At 36.9% G+C, this 12,085-nt stretch overlaps 1 pseudogene; it reads left to right on the top strand.

Annotated features, from left to right (window-relative positions):
• The first annotated feature begins 7,301 nt into the window (after positions 1–7,301).
• LOC146389623 (uncharacterized) lies at positions 7,302–8,500 on the top strand (annotated as a pseudogene).
• Positions 8,501–12,085: the final 3,585 nt, after the last annotated feature.

Below are 12,085 nucleotides of genomic sequence, written 5' to 3'. Positions count from 1 at the left end.
TATTCATTTGTTGGCCACCAGATGTCATCAGAGAGGACTGTATTAAAAAGCCTCGGGTAATGAACCGTTTTTATGACACCTGCTGAAGCTCAAAGGTGTTTCTCCACCTTAAAAAGAAGCAGACGTTGCAGGACAGGAACGTCTTAACGCCCTCGCCATGCTTTCATAGAGAGGAGCCACCTCCTTCCTACCTCCTTACACCTTGGACTTGAAATTACTCAATTAAACACAGGCTGCAACAACACACATGCAAAAAATAAATTAAATAAATAAATAAATAAAATAAAAATACAATTCAATAAAACTTGGTAAAATTCAAATAAAAATTAAAAAGCAGTTAAAATGACAATCAATCTAGTTGAAACAGTTGCATGTTATGGACTTGGCCTCAAGGATTCATAGTTTAGATTTAAAAGCACTTAATGAAATGAATTCAGTCATTTTCCATTCATGCAGTTTGTTCCAAGCAAAGGGTGCTAAATGAACAAAAGCTCTTTTACCAAATTCAGTTCGAACAGAAAGCAAGAAGTAACCATCTGTGAGCAAGATACCTACTGAACAGAAATGTGAATGTTAGACAGAAATCACTTAAGCAAAGAAGAAAAGTGAATGATTCATGTTATATAAAGTGCTGTGAGTGCTCAGATAGAAAAGAACCTGTCCAGTAAAAACATTAATAAATTAGCAGTCTGAGTAGAAGGTGGAGAAGTAACAGCTGTGGTGTTTAAAATATGTCTTTTTCCTGGTGTTGCAGAAGAACAAGGCTAAGGAGCTGAATCTTTGGACCTTTAAAGCTAATGGTGTCATCAAAAGGAGAAGCAAAACTAGACAGACCGCACACAGGACTAGGACTAACAAAATAAAACAAGAAACATGAGACAATTCACAAAGACGCTGATGTGACAGTGAGAGACAGGCTGAATATATATGCCACTTGGAACACAGAGAAGACACAGGGACTTAAACCAGAAGCAAGAACAACAAATATGACATCATAAAAATACAAATAACAAATAATGAACAAATATGAATTAAACACAAAACACTGGGTAACACCCACAACCATGATAATAACTAAATTAGGTGTCACAATAACTTGCCCCACAAATTATTTATGCCATTAAAAAAAAAATGTCCCCCACAAAATGTTCCCCTCTCCCTAAACAACCAAATCCCACGTGTTGCCTTTTTTTTATTGGTTAACATGTTACATTTTCCACCAACTGTAAAGAGGTGGCTTTTTTCTTTCGTTACTGTTTTTGTTCTGTCCTTAGGAAATGCTTCTTTATTTTACTGTTAGTCTTACTGTATAACAATAGTATTTACAAAAAAAGCATCGCTTATATAAATATATATTTAATCATAACTCTGGTTTTAGTGGCCTGTCATTAAAATGTAATGACACTTTGAAGTCCGAACTTTAAAAACAAGCTGAAACAGAGCCTCAGTGTGGCTGCAGCTTGTTGCTATGTCAGCTCAAATCAGTCATGTGATTTGGAGATGCAGCACAAAGAGGGTCAATTACACTCACCTTCATTCCATTTACAGAGTGTAACAACTAACCACCTGTGTGAAATCTGAAATGCTCAAGGTGTTGATTCAAATGTGTTCTGGCACAATCATAGTCATCGGCTGCTGCTGAAAACAAGACATAAAGATGAAAACAATGAATTCCCCCTAATAAACTGTACGGTGCCCTGAATCATAAAGACAAATGACAAGCACAGACTCCATAATCCTTCCCCACCTCTTGCTACTCACACCCATGTTGTTTGTTCCTAGAAACACATCTACCTTATTTGCTTTTAAGATTTTACCTGCTTTAACAGCTTGATTTCCATGATTTGCATGTTGGTGAAGTAGGTTCACCTTTGATAACCTTGCTTGTGTTTCTTTAAGCCCAGAGGTGCATCATTTCCAGATATGTTTTCTTTTGGAGAAGCACAGGTATGAACACATGGGCAAAAATACCACTATATTTAGTTTTCGGAGCAGCACAACTACATGTAGTTGTTTTATTGTCAATAAAACTCTTTGAAACATGAGCATTATAGAATGCTTTATTGGTCAATATATCATAGAAACGCGTTAAATAAAAGCTTAAAGTTTACTTTGGTGCCACTGCGAAAACATTTAATGACATAAAAAACCTGTTGGCTTTATAGAACATCTGCAAGTCCACTTGTTACCTTTTTAAAAATTACAGATAGGCCAGAATTAGAAAAGGTAAGGTGATAATCAATAAACTGGTTTTGCCTTTGATCAAAGTTCAGAAAATGCACTAAACATAATACTGTAATAGTTTAGTTAAAAGTGTTTATAGCATTTGCTTATCTACACAAATACAATAATATTATTAATTAACATTCATTAAAACATTTTTATTACCATACCATTTCCATAACTCCACACGTCTTCACTTTCTACAGAAAGTTCACTCCCTCCTGATGTCCTCATTTGACAGTAAAATATATTAAGTGATCAAATAAAGACCTTGTTAAAAGTCAGCCCCAGTCAGCAGATGACCAGATGAGCTGCTTTACTGTGAGCTTAACTGTATACTAAAAAACTTATTAGACTGGAGATAAGAAACCTTAATGTTAAAAATGTGTGATAAAAATGTTGGTACAATAATAATTATGACTATATCTGTTATACAGATTCCAAGAATGGATGGAAGGTGTTCACTGCTCATCCTGCTGCTCTCAGGTCAGTAATATTAATATCTTCAACGTTTGAAATATAGCTTTTAAACACACTAAGGAACACTGATGTGATTTGGGTAATCAGATTACATGTACAGTTAAAAAAAAACGTCTATTCATTAACACATCAACCACAAGAACAGAGAGAAAGTCTTTGCCTCACCATACCATGATTCTTATATTCATTTTAAATTATGTTACATATAAAAAAATAAATATTGGATTTATTGATTTATTTATTTGGGTGTATTTTATTTATTTTATTACTTTTTTACAGCTATTTCTATGATAGCTATTGAACCAAATAGTTACTGTGAATTACTGTCATGAACAACAGCCAGTTTATCCCTCTTGCCAGTCCCAAGCCCAGATAGAATAATTACATTTCCATACTGGATTGTTAGCACCCCGAGTTAACACTTGCCAACACCAGTGCTGTTGATGAGCTTGGTGCTGGCACAGGAGGAGGATAGGTGAATGTGTGTAAAGGAAAGGCAGTATGATGGTTGAGAGTAGGGATTTTAAATATAGTGACTATGACTGTAAATGGAAAGAACTGGCTGGTGTGTTGCAGACAATAAAGGTACAAACATTGGTACTGGCATTAAATAAATTAACGATGTAAACTTAATTTAAAAAACAATGCTGCTGAATAAAATTGTTTTAATTAATTAAAATGTTGTAATTATATTCAAGTTCATCTCGCATTTTCTTTCATTTGAGACAGTACCTTCTAGTTTTTGTTTTTATTGGTTTTCTTTTTTGAAATATTACATAAACATTGTAAAAAAAAAAGCTCTCCGCTTGTTTACTTTTGTTTGAGTTTTGATGTTCATTTTAACAGCCACAATAAAGGCTCGCTTTTTGTTTAACTTCAGTTCAGTTGTCCTGTGTCTGGCCAGACCAGCCTTATGGGCTCAAAGTGTGGTCATAAATATTTTGTACTTGTAAATAAGCTTACCAGTATGAATTTTGACCCAATTTTTCCTCCTTTCAGCTGATTGTTCAATCAAAGAAATTTTGAACAGAACAGATTGGTTGGTGGGGTACTGAAGCAATTGATTGCCTTAAAATTTTGACCTTTTCTCTGACATGTTTCTTGAATTTTTCATGTCCAGATCTTTGATTTTTGTGTAATTAAAAAAAAATACAAAAGTGAAAAAGAAATATTGAGTTTTGCTAAACAGAAAAAGTGACTCAATCCTTTTAAGTTATGTTCCAAAAATGCTGTAATACTTGTATTATTATTTGCACTATATTAGTTGTACATGGTTGCACTACACACAGTTGTTGCAGTTTAACTACAGAGAAGAGAAAAAGAAATAGAACTAAAATACAATTAAAAGTATAGGTCATTCACCAGGAGACTTTTTTATGTTATTTTCCCTCCATTTAGACTCAAAGAAGCTTGATGTCCGAAGGCGCGCCGTGATGTGAAATACAAACTTCCCCCAAATATGTTGAACCAAGAATTGTGATAGATCAAAGGCTATAAAAAAAAAAGGGCAGAAATCTATCTAAAACAGTAAGGAGTAAAAGTAAAATACCTGAATTCTACTTAAGTACAATAACAAATTACTTATACTTTGTTACTTTTTTTAGTTACTTTTACTTCCTGCCTCTGGTTAGCCTTACACCAAGATGGCCACATGTACATCATGTGAGGCCCAGCGTCTCTTCAGATTGTGCCAATTTGCTGTGTTTTTCCCGCTCATTTCGTGTCTGCTCATTCAGAACTTTTACATATTACACCTGACAAGAGCTTTTGGATTTAGGACTACAAAACTTGACCTGTTTTATCAGTAACCTTTGGCTTATCCCTGAAATATGAAGAACACCAGATGCTTCGCAGGCTGCTCTGTTGACTGGAAGTGACCATAAACAAAGGCAGGGGAAACGCGGACAGCTAACAGCTAAGCTAAGGCTAACACCATGCCGCATTTCTCTACCCAGCATTTTGCTTGCTAACATGCAGCCCCTGGTGAATAAAATGGATGAGTTATAACTGTGGATCACTGACAACAGGACACTTATGAATTGTAATGTCGTGTTAAGTCATGTGCATGTTAGGTCAGCCCATAACTGCTCTACCACCATCACACTGGCACTCCACAGAGCTGTGTGCTGAGCTCATTCCTCTATCACCTTTTCACCCATGACTGCAGACCTAGGGATGGATCTAACTCCATCATCAATTGTGCAGATCACATGACAGTGATTGGTTTCATCAGTGACAATGATGAGTCTGGCTACAGGGAAGAGGTAAAGCAACTAGCTATGTGGTGCGCTGACAATAACCTGCTCCTGAATACCAGAAAAACCAAAGAGCTCATTGTGGACTTCAGGAGAGAGAAGAGAGACACCCGTGTCTCCATCTACGTAAATGGCACAGCTGTTGAATGGGTCTCCACCTTCAACTTCTTGGGGATCCACATATCTGAGAGCCTATCCTGGTCAAGGCTCATCAGGCTCATCAGCGCCTCTTTTTCTTGAGGACACTGAAGAAGAGCCACCTATATACTGGCATTCTGGTAACTTCTACCGCTGTGTGCAGAGAGCATCCTGACCAACTGTGTTACAAGTATGGGAATTTCTCTGTTGCTGATTGAAAGACACTGCAGTGGGTGGTGAAAACCAACCAACACATCACAGGGACTCCACTTCCTGCTATTGAGAATGTCCACAAGAAGAGACATCTACGCTGAGCATGCATCATTCTCAGGGATTTCTCCCATCCTGACAATAAACTCTTCCAGCTCCTTTCCTCCGGAAGACGCTACAGGACCCCACTGACTAAAGCCAGCAGATTTAGGAACAGCGTCTTCCCCACAGCTGTCACCCAACTGTCTCCCCTGAGTCTCCCGCCTTTCCATCCACGATCATTAGCACTTCTACACTCCTCTTCCCCCTTATCCCTCCCAATGACTGTGATCATGACTGCCATTCATTCTCAACATTCATTCTCACATTGGTTATTTCTATAGTTTTAGGATACCGACATAGCGTCATAGTGTCTGTTATAGTGCGTACACTGTTCAGAGCGTTTCACTTCAACTACTGCAGATTTATTCATAGGACTCTGTAGATCTGTTTAACACACACATAGTACATCTGTATATATGCAGCACATGTGTATATTTGTTCATAGAACATCTGTATATGTGCCCATCTGTATAGCAATATAGAACATGCTATAGAGATATCTGTATATCTGTACATTTGTATACAGCAGCACATCTGTACATTACTCTGTAGTTCATCTGTATAATTCGTCTCTCTGTACATAATCTGTTCATAACTATAATATTATTCTAACCTTATCTGGAGTGGAGGTGGTGAGTGACAGGAGAATGGTGGCTAAGCTGTCATCACTGTTGGACAACATCTCCCACCCCATGCAGCAGACTGTGACAGCACTGAGCAGCTCCTTCAGTGGGAGACTGCGGCACCCACGGTGTGGGACGGAGAGATTTCGCAGGTCTTTCCTCCCCACTGCTGTCAGACTCCACAACAAAGACTTTAACTGATCAAACACACACATCCACACATGTGCAATAACACTAAGTGCAATAATCTTTTCTGTCATCGTTGTATTTTTACTCAGTTGTATATAGCATTTGTATTCTATTTTTATCTTATTGTATATTTATTTTATTTTATTCTACTGTATATAGTATTTAATTTTATTCTATTCTGTACAGTTGTGTACTGTATTTATTCTTATTGTATCCTAATTTTTGCCTCATAACTTTTGCACTGTCCACTTCCTGCTGTGACAAAACAAATTTCCGACGTGTGGGACTAATAAAGGTTATCTTATCTTATCTTATCTTATCTTATCTTATCTTATCTGTATATATCAGTATATCTATACATTTGCCCTTAGTACATCTGTATATTTGCTCTCTTCTTATCTGTATATGATCTTCTCTTATTGCACTTGCACTTCTGATTAGTTGCAAACTGTATTTCGCTGTGTAATGACAATAAGGTTGAATACTAAACAATACTATGTGACTATTTCAATGGTTGTAAGTTTTGAGTCTTTTTCATACCCTACTTTGCAGTTATTTATTTGTAAAAAATGTTTGGAATCATGTATGATTTTTGTTCCACTTCTCACGTGTGCACCAAAGTGGTGCACACGTCTTTCACATGGAATTCCAATAAAATTGATTCATGTTTGTGGCTGTAATGTGACAAAATGTGGAAAGGTTCAAGGGGCCAAATACTTTTGCAACCCACTTTAAATTACTCTTTATTTCCACCTGAATGTCTTTGGGAATGATATTGCACACCAGAATGGAAGGAAAGAAAACTAAATATAAGGCACTGAGGCTCATTAAATGGCTGCAGAAGAAACACCTGCTAAAGAAGAAGCTTAGATGTCCTGTTTGTCACTATAAGATGAAAATTATTTCCGTGGTTAAGAAAGATCAATACATGTGGAATTTATAATGCATGATAATGTAGTGCATGTAGTAAATATAACAAAATATTTCTATATTATCAAGGCAAGAGGCAGCATTAACCCCTTTTCCTTTATTATTATTTTCTTCATACTTAATTTTGTGATTATCTTTTCAAATAATGTTCATGTTTAAAGGTCCATTTTACTTAACTCATTGGTATGTTCTCAGGGGCTGCAAAAGAGCAAGTCATAGGAAAATTTCCAGACAATTAGAACTGGCTCCCTCTTTGAGGAATCAAAATCATCTCTTCATTTACAAGATTCATTTACAGGTATATGTAGATGTAGACATGAATAGCAATGCACCTTTCATAAATGAACACCAATACAAGACTTGTGAAATAATTCTCTCAATTTCTGTCACAGATTTTCAAAAGTGCTCAGGCTCAGGCAAATAGATATGATCGATGATGAAGTGGCTGGCAGAACACTAAGTTGCATGGCAAGACACATTCGACATGTTTGTAAATGTGCAATTAAAAGACACGGAATAAACAATGGACACCGCCTTGGTGGTTACAGCGAATTTGTGGTTATAGATGAACGCCGTCTCCGTCATCAGCGAAAGGTTGGTAAACTCTCAGACATGTTTCTTAGAATCAATGCAGATCTGAACGCGTCCTCTAAACATGGAAACCATTACAAATAAGAAATTAGTTTTCAATGTAGTAACTATATTATTAGTGCAACAAATAAAAAAAATCAGTTAAATAAATATATACTTACTATAATAATTATTAAAATTACTTGAATATTTTAACATTTTAGTAAGAATTTAAATATTTCAACAAAAGGAAATTAAAATACAGAAAACGGGTATTCAACCAACATCTTGGTGAAGTTAAAATCCAATTTACTTTAATAACAAGAATATGACTAAAATTTTAAGAAGCAACCATCTTTTTGAATGTTTCTTTGTAAATATTCTGTTTAATTGTATTTATTTTTTTGTTTTCAGTATGCACGTGGACACTTTGGAAATGCATGGAAAAGGAAGAAAGGGGTATTTGGACTGATGGGAATTAAAGACAAAAGGCGAAGGCTTGTGTTAAAACTTGTTGAAAAACGATCAAGGCACCACCTTGTTCCTCTGATAAGACAGCATGTTAAGTGAGTTATCAGTGATGAGTGGAGAGCCTACAAGAATGTTTGGACAAACATGGGGTACAGACATTACACTGTAAATCACAGCAGGTGATTTGTTGATCCTGAATCTGGCAGTCATACACAACATATCGAAAGAGCTTGGATGACCATCAAAAAAATTATATTGGCTTACTTTTTGGCAAGAAACCAGTCAGGTTTTTCCCTTTCTCACCCTTAATTAATACATAATAAACCATTAATAATGGTTTATAAAGCATTTACAGATTAATTAATAACATAGCTATAAACTATTTATTAGCCATCTATAAGGGGAGTCTTATTGTAAAGTGGTACCGTAAAAGTCTTAAATCTTAGGTTTGACTTGGGATTGGGTCAAATGCAGAACCGGTAGGAAAATAAAATTTAACAGATATAAAAATGCATTGCTGTAGGTCACTGATCATCAATAAAATAAGATAGAGGGCTTGAACTGTTCTTTTTTTACATTTGATCTTTTTCAGCTTGTAATTCACATGAGAGAAGGTATAGGACAGAAGACTGCAGAAACTAGTGATGCGCGAATCATGAACGAATCGTTCAATACTCGAGAATCACTTTACTGACTCATGAATCATGATTCACAAGCCCAACTGACTCATCCCTGTTGCTGTTAGCAGCAATGTATCTAGCTTATAATTAAAATTGTGGAGAAAAACACAAGATCCAGTATCTTAACAAAAACATTTCTGCTCTGAACTGGAAGAAAAAACCCTGAGTAGAAGCTCACATCAAGACAATAGCTCCTCGGTTCACAGTAGCATCACTCTGCTAACATGCTAACAGCACATTTTAGCTATTCACCCCCTCATTTCCTGTGCTGAATCGGAGCGTAAGCGAATCACTCAGGACTCACTAACCCCCTCCCTCCTGTGCTGAATCATAGCGCGAACAAATCACTCACTCGCTCACCCCCTCCCTCCAGGCTCACAGCTTCTTCTTCTTCTTGCTTGGCAACCAATGTTAAGGCGCATTACCGCCCCCTGGCTCACAGCTCAGTGGACATTTAGATGAGAAAATATATATTTGACACATTTAAGGAAAATACTGTTACGGCCTCAGGTGGCCCCACCTTCCTCTATGGAAATCAAAGCGTTCCAGGACTCACGGGTGATTGGCTGGCCTGGGACCTATGCCCGCCCAACTTCATGCAGATCAGAGTGTGCCAGTCCACACACACCATTGGCTGCTGAGGGAGCCTTGAACACGACGGACCAATGACACACCTGCCTGCATTTACTGGGAAGTACAAAAGGCTGAGGAGTCTTCATTCGTGGGGGACTTGTTGATTTGAATAGACTGTGCAGACTGTCCCTCCTGCCTCTGCCTTTGCCTTTATACTGCAGCCTTTGAACCTTTGTTTTTGAGTAGCTGCCTGTGAGATGTTTAGATGATTAGCGTTTTATTAGTGTTATTTGAATATATGAGTTATTTGTTGTGTTTGTTTCAATCACCCCCATTGCCTAGTGAGTTGTTTCACTAATGGTGTTCAGTTGTGGTAATAAACCTTCTATTTTCTTTTTTTATCTAACCCTCCTGCCTCTGGACTCATTTATGTTACATCCCTTGTCGCCTAGCAGAGCCGGGTCATAACAATACTAATAAAATAAAAATAAACAAAATAGATATTCCCTTTAGAAATTTTTTTGCTCTCTTTTGCTATATAAAATAGTTGTTTTCTTTTAGAATCACTCATCTTAGCAGTAGGATATACATGAAAAGAGAAACAAATTAAGTTTGAGTGAAAATGTACAGTTTTTGCACTCTCTGGTCAAATGACTCAGTGAATCAAATGACTCAAAATACCCAATTCACTTTGGTGAGTGACTCATTAAAACTCGATTCAGTAAAAAGAATCAAATTTACCATCACTAGCAGAAACAAATGTATTGTTGCACTTTGACATGGCTCTGGAGAGTTAGCACAGCAATCCCTACAACCACCATCACAACCAAAGCCACTACCATCTTACGCACACACTGACACATTAAAGCTGTCCCCATTTCAAATTGTTGACTTTGAGGAAGAGGATCTCTGGATGTCTCTGGACAGCTAACAAGACCAGGCTAAACAACAACAGCTGGTTTAAAGTTAACATTATCCCAGCTTAACACTTTCCCTTTGACACTTTGTCAATGAACTCACATAATGTTAGAAAGTAATGAAACTGTTTGTCAGAGTCCAGCACCGTTACATCCACTTCAAAGAGAGTTGAAAATATATGAGCCTTCATCAGATTAGAAAAACTCCGGTGTGGATCCAGATCTGGTCCCCACAGTAGTAGAAAAACACCAGTGGACTGGATATCTATTCTAGCACTGTGCAGTCGAATTGGGGTAAGAATATAGATCCCACATGACTGTAGTCTACTCACACCTAGTGGTGAAACATTTCACATCCTGTCAGTTTTTTGTTGTTTTTTGACTGTTAGCTATTTTCCAGCCAGAAGACATTCATATCAGACTCTCCCTTAAATAGTTTGGAAAGAAAAGAAAAAGCAGAAAAGAAAAAATAAAAACCTGCAATGAGAAATAATTTTTTTGGTTGCTAACATCCCGTGATATATCAAAGCACTGAACTCACACACTAAAACACAATATCTCTGCACACAGTGGTAGAAAAAATACATTAGATTCATACTGTATCCTATAACAACCATGTGTTTTTACACCTGGTTGGACCGGATCCACATCAGCCCAGAGATTTTCCCTATCTGTAGAAGGGAAAATATTTTCTGTTTACATCGTCAGTGTGGTTAATGCAAATGACATTATAATCAGACTTAAAATGTCAGAAAAGTGGTGCTATATGTGTTTTATTCTTTAATTTGAATTTTATTAAATCTTGCACATTCCAGTTATATTTAAATAAATAACATCATTTGCAAGGCATTTGATAACATCCAATGTAATATGTGTTTTAGATGTGTAAATTTACACATACATGTAATTTTAATCATGAAAAATATAAAAAATTGCATAAATAATTAATTTCCTTAATTAGTTACTTGCAACAGGGTTTTCTGTGTCTCCCAACAGAACCTTAAGAGTATGGCAACAATATCAGGTTATGGACTAACTCTCCAAGTCCAGGTTGGGTCGTGCAGGCAGACTCCATCCTTTTGGGGTGGTGCTCTGCATTTCCCGCTCACAGTCAGTCCACCTGTAACTCATCAGCCTCACCAACAACAGTCTTTGCAAGATTATCTGCCAACATAGTGCGATAAGTAGGCTAAGCCAAGTTTCCTTGTGTTACCTTTTATGCTATAACGTTTCTCTTCCTCTGCTTCCACTATGTCCTCGCTGCAAGAGTGGACACTCACCTGTTTCTAGTGATGGGCAAAGCAAGACTTTGTGAAATGCTGAAAAATTCGAAGCATTTGTGCCAGAATCGTATTGAGGTTGAAACAACCTGAAACCATCTCCACAGTGACGCCTGCTGGACACTTTGGCATCACCACATCTTGATGATGCTGTTCTGTGAAACAGTGACACAGACAAACCTGCAAAATTCAGAACAAATCTATTTATTATACCAGACTGTCAATAACTGTGATCATCACAGGTTTTAGAGAAATCCTCAAACAAGGAAATAAAAATAATCAGACTGCTAAAGCCAGGAAGATGTAATTGTAGTGATCAGTGTGCTTCAGCAAACTTCCCCCTCTGTTAGCATTGGTGTTGCTTACAATAAATCAAATTATGAAGTCAAACATACAGAGGAAAGACTACTGTGTTTACTGCAATATACACACATATTTATAGAT

Source organism: Perissodus microlepis, chromosome 3 (assembly GCF_051167445.1).
Source record: "Perissodus microlepis isolate ML-2025 ecotype Zambia chromosome 3, ASM5116744v1, whole genome shotgun sequence".
Classification (NCBI taxonomy): domain Eukaryota; kingdom Metazoa; phylum Chordata; class Actinopteri; order Cichliformes; family Cichlidae; genus Perissodus; species Perissodus microlepis.
The sequence above is the reverse complement of the archived record's forward strand: the minus strand, read 5'-3'. Positions and strand labels throughout refer to the sequence as shown.